The sequence below is a fragment of the Pezoporus occidentalis genome, unplaced genomic scaffold (genome assembly GCF_034315485.1).
Source record: "Pezoporus occidentalis ecotype Australia unplaced genomic scaffold, CSIRO_AGI_Poc_V1 ctg98, whole genome shotgun sequence".
Classification (NCBI taxonomy): Eukaryota; Metazoa; Chordata; class Aves; order Psittaciformes; family Psittacidae; genus Pezoporus; species Pezoporus occidentalis.
In genome coordinates this window covers 1,252,703-1,264,895 of record NW_026916347.1, presented here as the reverse complement: position 1 = coordinate 1,264,895, position 12,193 = coordinate 1,252,703, and the positions used below count along the sequence as shown (strand labels likewise).

General features: G+C 40.2%; 1 protein-coding gene across 8 annotated transcripts in view; it reads left to right on the top strand.

Moving 5' to 3' along the window:
* MARCHF8 (membrane associated ring-CH-type finger 8) overlaps positions 1 to 12,193 on the top strand; it is a 103,000-nt gene that overhangs the window by 63,834 nt on the left and 26,973 nt on the right. The gene's annotated exons all lie outside the window — the stretch shown is intronic.

The window sequence follows — 12,193 nt, the reverse complement described above, 5'->3', positions numbered from 1 at the left end:
ATTTTAGGATCACAGTGATGGGAAGCGGTGCTGCCTACACAGAACATCCCTTTTTCAGCTATAGCTGCCCTGACCAGGAGTGATGATTAGGGGTGCTCTGAGCACCATACTCCATATTCACACCACGCGCTCAAAAAAACCAAAATAAAATAAACTGAAAGTTCTACTTTGCATTTACTGTTTGTTGGCCTTCAGGTTGACTGTCTTACTGTATTGGGTCACTGGACTCATCCATGCTTTACTTAGCCAGTGCAGCTCAGTGTTGCTCAGTGTTAGCACTTGTTCTGGTTTCATCTGTGATAGAGTTAATTTTTTCCTTAGTAGCTGGGTACGTTGCTGTTGTTTGGCTTTAATATGAGGACAGTGTTGATAAAACACTGATGTTACAGTGTTGTTAAGTAGTGTTTACCCTAAGTCAAGGACTTTTCAGTTACTCATGTTCTTCCAGTAAGAAGGCACATAAGAAGCTGGGAAGGGAGCACAGCCAGGACAGCTGACCCATACTAGCCAAAGAGATATTCCATATCATAGTACATCATGCTCAGTATATAAACTGGGTGAAGTTGGCCTGATAAACTGGGGAATCAGTCAGCAGGTGGTGGGCAATAATTTTGTGAATTGTGAATCATTTGTCTTTCTTGGGCTTTACTCATCTCTCCCTCTCCTTTTCGTCATTTTTAGTAGTAGTGATAGTATTGTTATTATTTACTTCAGTTATTAAACTGTTCTTAGCTCACAGGTTTTCCCTTTTTCTGGTTCTCCTCCCCGTCACACCAAAACAGGGGGAGTGAGTGAGTGGCTGCATGGTCCTTAGTTGCTGGCCAGCCTTAAACCATGACAGCATTGCGGAGCAGTCCCTTCTTGCATACGGGTTCTTTTAGATGTGCTCCTGCCTCTCCCTGCTGAACATGAAGTAAACGTAGATTTCTGTTTGCAAAGGCAAACACATGTTTTTCTAGCCGACTTTTACTGCAATTCCTTCTGTTTCTCACACTTTAAGGAAATCAGTATTTTTACAACTACTTTAGGTCCCAATCTGCAACAGTGTGCTTAATACCAGCTGTAGTTACTGAAATACTTTTTTTTTTTCAGATCAGGATGTGATCAGTGGCTCAGTATGAGTCTTCCTGAAACTGCAGACATTTCTTGTTGCTTTTGGTGGGACCACTGTGTGTACATGGAGTGCTGGTTTATTGCTTCCTCCAGGAAATAATTCATCCAAGTCTGTGTGTCTTAGCCTGCAGTAGCTGGTTTGAATCTGCTTCCTGGTGTTCTGAATGTGTGAAGCACAACTGTAAAGTCTTGTTACTTTCCTTAACTTTATTTGTTTACTTTCACTTTTAATAATCTATTGCTTCAGCTGTTTTCATATAAAGACTTGTCTTACTGTTGATCACCCCATTCGTCTGTTGCTAAATTCTTTGCATTTCTGCAGCATCTCTTACTAACAGAGGCTAAACTCCTGGGCCGATTGACGTTAGTGGTGGAATTCCCCTTGTCTTACATAAAGCTGGGATTTAACCTCTAGTGACCGTATGCAAAAGCTGTTGACCTGCCACTGGTTTTGATATGGTTTCAGTTTTCCACCCATTCCTTCTCCTTGTTTGCTTTGTTGAATGCTGCTGCACTGTGAAGAGAGAAAAGATCTGATACAGTCTCCTATTCAAGAAATAGTGTTGCTGAATATGGAACTAGAAAATATATTTCCTACAGAATAGGGACCATTTCGCTTTCAGTGCCACTGTAGAAGACTTTCCTCTTACTCTTTATGGCCATGCCATCTCATTTTCTTCAATCACTTCTGTAAATAAAATAGTTGAAATGACCTTCCTAAACAAACATAAATCTCCTGTAGGATTTTGTTTTCATCCTGTCAGCCTCCTGTGTTGTGTTATCCACTCTGAGAGTAGGAAATGAGGAATGTAGAGAATCTCAATCTTCTGAGCACTTGCCTTCCACCAGAAAGATTTCTTTAATTGATTTTCATTTGTGGGCATATGCTGTTGTGACAGACATAGCAAAGAAGGTGGGAACATGGTGTAAACATAGACCAGCAATCAATATTGGTAAACTAGATAGCATCAGGTGTTAGACATGGATTTAGGTGGTGTTAACAGACTTGAAGATAGATGCTGAATTCTTACCCTCCTCCTGTATCAGGCACCCACTTAATGAGTGATATACAGGAAAGACTAATGGAACACATTAAAATTCTGCTTCTATCCTTTACTTTCCCTTCATTTTCATTTTTCTTCCCTTGCATGTCTGTGATGTGTGGTGCTGTACTTTCCCTGCTCCTGCTGCATGACTGAAAGGTAGCCAGAATCAGCAGGATTTTCACCTATGAGTAACAGGTCCTAAACATCCTCAGAGTGACTGCCAGAGTATCTGCTTGAGATTGAAGAATGCAGTATTTCTCAGCACACCCCTTGTTTGCTGGTTTCTGTAACCTGTTTATCTGTGACTCTTGGGAACCAGCACCCTTAGTTCTGTTACTGAGTATGTTGATATTTCAAGTGCAACACCCCAAATATGGAAATGAATTTAATGACTACGGATTCTTAGACTAAAAACCAAATACGTTTATTGTGTGTTAAATCCTTTTTGTTTAAGAGAAGAGGCTTCTGCAGCTTTTAGCACTGTACAAATCATGGAATTGTGTTGTCAGTAAGAAATGGCCATTTTGAGTTACTATTGCTCACACAGGAGCGTGAGCAAAGGGGATGGTCTGAAAGACAGTCCTGGGGAAGCACTGTCTTATTCAGATCTGAATTTTGCAGAAAGCCCAGAAATACATGATTGCAAAAATGACTTGGCAGGGCTGTGCTGTGGAAGGGGGTGGTTAGTGACAGCATAGCAGGCTGGGGATGTAGCCAGGTGTTTCAAAGCACAGCCTTACCAGGTTTTTGCCATGCGCTGGTACTCTACTAGTATAATGACTTGAAATGTTCACAGCACCAACAGTGCAGAACGCTGACAGCACAGTGAGTGCTCATGAATGATATTGTCCCCAGTATTCTTCTTCTGCATCTCCCCATGTAGATTTTTGTGGACATGCGCTAGTTGGCTGCATCCTAAAGCCTCAGGTGAGGGCTCATGTGAGACCAGCTGTGCTTCCCTGACAAAATGTTCTTGGCTTACTGCTTGGAGTAACCTGCTACACCTAGAGAGTTTGTTTCCTTTGTTTCTGGTATCAAGAGTTATGTTTTGGAGAAAGAGAGGGTAGTTGGCTGTGCGTAGGTTTTTTTCTTAACAAACTTTATGTATATAAGTGTGTGCATTCACACATGCATGTTCTTTAAGTGACTTGGGGTAAGTAGTCGATTGACACATGAATTTCCTGGGTAATTAGCCAGAAACTGAACAGTTACTTAATACATTTTTAGTAATAAATAAAATAATAAAAATTAATATATTTTAGTAGTAGATTTATGCTTTGAAAGATTCTTGTTCTGCAGTTTTAAATAAACTACCCTTTAAATGAAGAGTACCTTTTCTCTTAGCTATGATTCATCTTTCTTCCTAAAGAAGTGTTTCCTTAAGTAGTGTTGGTTTATTTCTGTAAGGATGGTTAAATATTTAAAAAAAAATATTATTTTTTGTGTGTTCTCTGAGCTTACAAACAATGGTCCTAAGAAATGTAATGTGCTTAAAGCTGTTCAGAACATCACAGGTTAGAATTTTACAAGGATCTTATTCTAACCAGTGTTTGGCTAAGTAACTTCAATGGGGTCTGTAGGGCCCAGTTCATAATTTACCTAAGTTTGTGTGATCATTTAACACTAAGGGAGTTTGAAATGCTGCTGGTCAGAATATTTTGCAAAGTGATAAAAATGGGAAAATGAAATTTCAGGCAAAACCAAGCTGGTCTGTACTGAGTAGTTAGTACTAAACAGGTCGGATAACAATAAGTGCTCTTTTGAGAGCATTTTGTTCTCTCATGTGCTTTTGGCAACATCATTTTAAATGTTACCAGAAATGTCCTGAATGCTTTCCCAGAATCATTTGGGAAGTGACTTCTCTAATTGCTATAGGGAATATTGTTTGCCTTTACGGTCTGTGCAGTCAGAAATAAGTTAACAAGCAGTCATAATATGTTAAGATGGAAAGGGAGGAAAAGAAATAAGATAAAGATGAGATAAAATCCCTGAGCAAAATAGAAGCAACTCAAGCTATCAAGTTTGGGTTTGGAAGTAACCAGTTTTCTATTACTGTTTTGAATCTGTTTTCAGATTCAGGAAGCCTTTGTATTCTTGGCTAGGAGATGATTCTGTGAGTCACTGTTTTAACAGTATATGTTGTTGGTATGAGTTGGAAACCAGAGAAGCTTTATGGACCTTCTTAGCTGAGCAGAGGCAGTGAGCTAGGCAGGTGCATCACATCCAAGTTGTGCATGATGCGCAAACTACATAGCCCCCTGCCACCCTGCCCAAGAAGCGTGTGCTAGCCCACAGCATCGTCCCACAGTAAGCAACTGAACCTGCGAAGTCGTGTAGACACTGAGAAAGGCCAGCTCTCTGGAGAGTTCATCTGAGCTGCAGGCTTCCTGTGTCTGTTGGCAGCTTGAGAAATTCCAAATTGCCAGTTGCCTAGAGGGTTTTTTAATCTGTGAGTGTTTAAAATAGTCAATTGCTTTGGCATATTGACATGTGTAGTGTACCATGAGAATTCCAGCAGTTGCATTAAGTGCAGTTACTTCACAAAAGATAGAATGTTATTCATCTTAATCTGTTTATAATTGCTGGCTTCCTCTGTTTGTATCTTTCTGTCTCTTCTGTAAATACATGAAATTGTTTGAAACAATTTTTGCTGTCACACAGGTAAGACTAATGCATCCTGCTTCCATTATCAAGAAAGGTGTATATTTTTAGATATGTCTTTTGTAGTTTATGTAATTTGATCCCTGAGGGAAGGATTCATTTTTATGTGTTACATCATATAAAGGCAGGCATCCATTTCAGGCAGGTTGGCTGGCAACAGCAAGATAATAACATCCTTAAAACATGTTGGATGCCAAACTTTGCAGTCTACTTTCTTTGTTAAAAATGGGGCATGTAGCATGTGAATGATAGTGAGTGTGCAAATGAATGTCATTTTAGTGAAATGTATCAGACTGATGGTCTTATGCAGAAATTAAAATTTGCTCTTCAAAATGGGGCAGCCTTAGCTCAGGAAGAGGAAGGCTTTCATGTCATCTTCTAGCTCAGACAATTAAAGAGGGAAGATCTCCATTTTGAAATGACAGCTAGAGATGCAGGTTATCCATAATCAGATGCACTTTGTGGAGCCTTTGCATGTAAAGCAAAGCTATGCAAAAACCAGAAAAATGGTATGTTGAAAAAGTCTGGAGAACAAAGCCATGGAGAAAAGGGTATTTTTGAAGAGAATACTTTCCTTACCTTATCCACTGTATGGCTGGACTCAAGAATGGCTCCAAACATTGTATCCCATGTGCTCATTAAGACCAGACCTGGCAAGGCTGAGCACACATCAGTACACAATGAGTAAGGACTTAGGCACAGTTAGACCATATCTGCATGCCTGTCAGGTTTACACAGTATCAGACACATCCATGTGAGCTCTGAGAGCTGTTAACAAGGCAGGCGGGGACATGAAGCGCTTTGTGCTTCTGACCACATCGTGGCGCAGACACGGCAAGGCAAGAGTCTTGTTTAACTACAACATTCTGCTGTGTTTGCCTTGTTCCTTGAATTTCCTCTCATTTACAGTTCTTGTCTGTGATCTGATAGACTCCTTGACTTCCCTTCCCAAACCCTTGAAGGAGCCTTTGCTTTGAATTCCTTGAAGTCTGTCATTAAAGCCATTCCGTCTGTAGTCTTGCTTTTGTTGGTTTTTCTTTCCAGTTAAAGATACATGATCTCGTGATTTTATTTCTGTTGCTGATGTTTCCAGGCACAGCTGTAAGTTCAGCACCTGGAACAAAGCTTGTTAATTCTCCAGTGTTTTACTTCCAGCCTTGTTTTTTGCCTTCGGGTTGTTTTTCTGAGTTTGTCTCCCCCTATGTGAAGTGGCTTGATGTGAACATGAATGAGCAAGTTAGTGAGCTGAGTAATCAGCAGTGAACTTGCTATAGATTTTCCACTGTGATGGAAGATCTGAAATCTTTTACTGAGTTTCTGCACTCATTTGTGAATTTCTCGTCTGAGAAAATCAAGTGGGATCATCCAAGAACAGATAATACTGAGCTAGATGGATGGGGCAGATTGTTTGAATTCCTTTTTCAGTATTTATACTGGGGCTTCAGGAAGGCAAAGAAGGAAGTAGGTGGTGTGATTTCCATCAACACCACCACCCCCCCCACCTTGTTTTCCAGTGTCCAGGGATAAATAGGTATAGATGTCATTATGGTTCTTTGATTAGATGCCATTCTTCTTCTAGCTGCATGCAAAAATCATTGATGAAACTTTGATGAAATTTAATCGTGTTTTATGGACAAAATTTGAAATGAGCAAGGTTTAAAAAGTTTGCCATGCACTGGCTTTTTAAGCTGTTAGTAAATTTATTGCTCTTCCATGATAACCTGCTGCCAAAGAAATAAAGGCCATGTTCAGTTGATATGATACAAAATACCATTTCCTACTGAAGTAATTACATGTCGGGTTCTGTCAGTCACAAGATCTAGTGCTGACAAAGCTTTTGTAATTTAACAATCCATTGGTTATGACAGATGAAGAAAATAATCCACAAAGCCTTCTCCCATTTCTTTCCTCTCATTCTACTCATTTCAGACAATTTAAGTGCATGTGACAATATTGTCAACAACAATCACCCCTCTCCCCAGACTAAAAGCACATGTTCTTTTTATTCCCTACTGTTCAGGTATAGGGTTGCAGGACAAGATTAGCAGAAATTCTGAAAAGAGGTTGCTAGGAAATCTGATACAGTTATGAAACCTGAAATAGTACCTGGGTGTGTATGGCTGCGTGTCTGTAGAACAACTGTGCATTCATGATCATGGGACTTGATGGGACAACTGAGTTTCACTCCTGACTTGCTGCTTTGCTTTTCAATGGTCCTTCAGCACCTCACCGTTTCAAGTGACAGTGTTTTGTCTCCCATTCTGTAATTCTCATAAGATCTGAGAATGAGAATTGCTGTATGAATGGGAGCAATTATTACTAATCCATTCTCTTCTGCAAAGTTTTTTATTAAGAAAAGTAACCATTAACCCAGAAGACTTTGTTGAAATGTTGCCTGTGCCATTTGTTGATAACAGTAAGTGATTTTACTGGATAACGATATTGTGCTTAATATATCATTGTAAAATGCAATTGTAATGCACAAAATGAGATTAAAATGGCTTTCAGATTCCACATAGAAAACCACAAGTAGGCAGTGCCCTAGCCAGTCTGCCCTGATTTGTTTAACTGTATCTCTGTTGGGCTGAGGCATTAATACTTACCTTGTAGGAATCTGCAGCTGGGGCATTGCAGTAACAACATCTCCAGGTCTATGAGCAGAGATTAAAGATCGATTTAGTATTAGCCGTACTTTAGGACTGAACACAGGTGGTAGTCAAGGGTGTAGCCAGAAGAAGGCTACACAAGCTGTGAGACTGCTTCCTTTGTTGTATTGTATGTCCCTGCCTTATTGACTGAAAACCAAAGTGTTGGAAACACAAAACTATTTTACCTGGAAACTTTCCCTTTTCCGTCCTGGCAAGGACATCCAAGTTGCATTTCTTTAGGATGCCCACTTGCTGAGGTGCATTAGTTCTACATCTGAGTTTGAAGAAGGGTCATCATGGTACATTGGTATTTGTAAGCGCACAAGAGCAGCTATGGCTGCCTGAATTGTTATCAGTGAGTGGGGACCCTCCTGCAGGCTCACATGATAGGAACTGGTGGTTTGGGGTTCACAAGTCTTCTGGGTTTGGCTGTGTAAGTTACACATCTGTTGTGCTTAGTGAAAATGGGTATCTTGGTAGGGAAGCAAGAGTAAAACAAATGTAAGTTCTGAATATGAAAGACTGAGGTAAAAGGGAGAATGGGAGGGAGGTGTCAGTTTCTAGATCTCTGAACTGAGAAGTCAGAGTTGTCATGCAAGAGTAACCAAGAAATGGTGGCAGAAGGGAAAATGAGCCAGCAAGGTGGAGAAGGCAAGATGAAGAGCCCTGCAGGAAAGCAGATGTGAGCTGAAGCAACTGCTGAAGGAAGGAGGCAGCTCTGTCACTCACAGAAGGGAGCAATTCAAGGGAGAGATAGAAAAGGAAAGCGAAGTTGGGAGGGTTGCAAGCAAGTGCATCCAAAGTTTAGAGGAACATGTCACCATAGGAAGCGGTAGCAGTTTTTCTGCTTTTCAGCCATTTCCCTGCTTATGCCCTCCTCTGCGTTTCCCTAGAGCCAGGCTCTGATGAGAAGGTCAGAGCAGCAGCTGGCAGTGAGTGGCTCAGGAGAAGTTACAAGTTGCACTTGTAAATTTTTCCTATCTAGATTTTTTTCTTTAAAGTGTCTGCCAAGTGGTTTTAGTTGAGTAGGATGGTTTTAAAAATCAGAATTCCAATTATCGCATACAAAAAGACTGATTGGCTAAAGTAGAGTGACACTTGCTTTAACCGGAGGTAATTGTATGGTCCATGCTGGCGGATGTTGCATTTGTCTTGACCTTTCATTCAAGTGCAAAGACTAATGCTTTTGCAAGAGGGAAGGAGAGATTGTTTGGAGCTGTAATTACCAGACTAGAATATGTCCTACTGTGCAATGGCACATACTAGAAAACACCTCTGAAGACATTTATTTGTTGGGTAGTGATAGTACTGTAATAGAAACCATTTCTATGTCAGTGTTAATTTGTGAATAATTGATAAAAGATCCCAGGATGAATGTAGTGGTGATAAATGAAGTATGAAAATTGAGCTTTTGTTTGTTTGCCTTTAAAATAATGTTTATTTGTTCTTCACTTAGTAACTGTGCCTGCCATTAAAATCTACCTATCCCAGGAGTCCTTCCATGGCTTACAGCACTTTTGTATCTTAGTGACTGGAAAATATAACAGCATCCTCAGTTTATCAGCATGGGAAACACCAGCAAGCACTGGCTCTATTTAATGGCTTCCATGGTGTTTTTTTCTGAAGAATAGATGTTTATTATTTTATTTGTAAAAGAGAGTTAAGCAGCCCAGCTGGGCTTCATGAACTATATTACTGAGAGATGTTCCTGTTGTTGTTTAAGGATTTAAAAAAAATAAATATTTTTTTTTGGTCCTTTGCAAGTCGCTGAAAAGAAAGGACTGTATTTTCTTTCTTCAGCAGGGGTGCTGCTTGTGTAGTCGAAGTGAACTGGAAATTGCTGTTGTACAGCACAGTTCAGTTGTTTATCTCTTTTCAGCCCAACACTTTTTAAAGTATGCATGTACAAAACTCTTGAGACTTAGAGCAGCTGTTTCAAACAATGTCCTTGATTAAAGGACAGGCTAAGACAGGGTCAGTTGGTGTCCAAGGGCTGAAGCAATTTTATCTGGATTATGGGGCTGCTTGGTAGTTGACAGGACAACCAGACTGAAAACTGCATTATTTGCCAGTCTCTGTTGGATCTGGTAGTGGCTGTGGGGTCAGTTGTTACTCCATAAAAATATGGCTGAGTTGATGCTTTTCCTGCTTGGTGTAAGTAGCTCTTTAAAGTACAGATTTTGGCCAATCTGGGCTAAAGCTGTAGTGAATTTCCAGTTCATCTTATTGATGTGCCAGCTTTGTGTGATAAAGAATCTGAGATGTGAAAGAGCACTTAGGTGGCTAGGAGTCCTTTAGGAATATCACAGTTACCTAATTACATGTTTGTGTGCATTCTGTAATCCTTAAGGGAATGTATTTCAAGACCACTTTGTTGTTTAAAAATGATCACTATTTCAATAACAAAAGCAGCTGTTTATAGTCGTCTACTGACTGAAACCTTTGATAGGTATGTTTCCAACAGTATATCAATAAAGGTAATATGAGCATCTTTCTCTTAGAGGCTCCTGGCATCCATCAGATAAAATCAGTTCTGCGAGCAGAGGCAGAAAGGCTAGTTTCTGTGGCACAGCTAAGAGTATGTTTGTTCTGCATCATTTACCATGCTGTGCAAATACAGGTCTTGTCGTCCAGCCTATTTGTGCTTATTGAATTTTAGCGCATCCTTTTCAACACAGGTGCCTGTGTAAGTTCAGTCATACTCCCTTGCAGGCTGCTGCTTCAGCTAGACAACAGTATTTGGGGAGTGTCGAGTTAATGTGAAGAAACCTCTGCTCTTTTTATTTTTGTCTTTAGGAATTTCACCTAGAAGTCTTTGACACCTATGGCTGGATTTCAGACTTGGCCCCTGTGTGGAGCTGTATGTGTTGCTTCAGGCAGATTTCTTGGCCACGGGTATCACTCTTCACTATCATTTTCCCTTGTCCCACATCGTCTTGCTTTGTTTACCTTCTACATGTCCCTAGGAGGCCAAGCACAGCCTGCTTCCCCCCACACCATATGTATAGGCAATGACAGGTCTTTGTGCTTGCCAGCTTGTGTTGATCTCTTATCATCATAGCTTGAGAACATGTCTCTGACTCCTTTTTCTTCATTCTGACTTCTGAAGCTTCAATGAACTTTTTTTTTTCCCCTGTTGCTATAGTTACACTGCCTTTGATGAAATCAGCTAGGTCCTTCTCTTACGGTTGGAGTTGGTTCTTAGCCCTACTGGTTCTGGCAGTAGTTCCATCTAATGTAAACTTCATGTAAGCCTCATGTCCATATTTTTGGATGTCTTTACATGTTTATTTCTCTTCCAGGAATAGTGTTACCTATGTAACAAAAGCTTATAGCCATCTCAGAGGTAAAATTCAGCCTTGCAGGCCACAACTATTCCAGACCTTAAACTGATCCGTGCTGACTTTTAGGTTGTCCATCATTCAAAATTGGTGGGGGTTCCCTGGTTGCTTCTCCTCTGTTCTTCTGAAATATTAATTTACTGTTTTCTGGGTATTCAAACTCCTACATACAGAGGTTTTCAGAACGCTATATTTGCTTCTTCAAGTTTTTAAGGGAGGAAGTACAATTTATATCTGTCAGCTGAGGCAGTGCCTGGGACTGTGCTGAGAGACAAGCAGTATTTTTATATATATATATATATATAAGGCAAGGACAGCCTGCGGAACCATGGACATGTAAGCACGTGCTGAAGTTTTTTTTTGCCTTGCCTTTTCTCCACACAAAGCTCTGAAGTTGCTCTGGGCATGTCTTATAGGAAGAAGTGTATGAGAGTGCATGGATCTGAAAGTGTGGGCATGGCTAGGTACCCAGCCAGCTGGTCTGACTTGATGTGGGCTTCAGTCATTGAAGGTCACTTGAATTGGAACAAACCATAGGCAGGAGGTCTGAAATCAGTGTGCTATGCCCAAGGCTGGGCATAGGAGTAACAGCAATTGACTATTAAGGGGTTTGGGTTTTTTTATGTCCCCATTTGTTAATATACAGGACTACTGATCTCAAGCTCTATATAATCAGTCAGTGCCAATGAGAACTGGAAGACAGTGCTGTCAAAGTGTCTCTGTTAAGTTAAATTTATTCAGGAATAAAGGTGAAAAAGTTTGGCTCCTAAAATCCCAGATGAAAAGATGCACTTCTAGAATCACTTATTGAGCATAGAGCCCATAGGAGAAAGTACTAAATTTACCCTTTTTTCGGAAGGTTTAAATCTCAAACCAATTTGTATCCTGGCTTCCCAGACTTAAAGAACATACGTACTGATCTGTAACCAAATGTGGTGACTTCCCCTGTTCATAATATTTGCTTAGGAAAGAAAAAAAGTTTTTGCAGAGCAATTTCTAGGCTCTTCCAGTGGAGCAATTTTGTCCATTTACACATACGGTAAACTGATGTTCAGAAACAAGGAACCCTTAAAGAATGAAATACCTCAGGTGAAACTTACAGTTTGTTTTGGTAGGAGGTAAGATTGTCATCCTTACTAGTCACGGTGTGCACACTGAAAAGTGAGTAACAGATACAGTCATCAGTGATACCAGTTTTGAGAATTGCATCTTCTGCATTTTCATCTTCCAGTTTAATTCTGAGTTCTCTGGTAAAAAGGATGTTCCTCAGTAATTCTGCTTTGTCTCCTGAAATGACATGTATGTGGTTATTCACAATTGTTTCCGGACATCACTGTGATACTTCTGTTTTTCTTTAAGCAAGTGCTTTCAGTTTTAGTGGTTG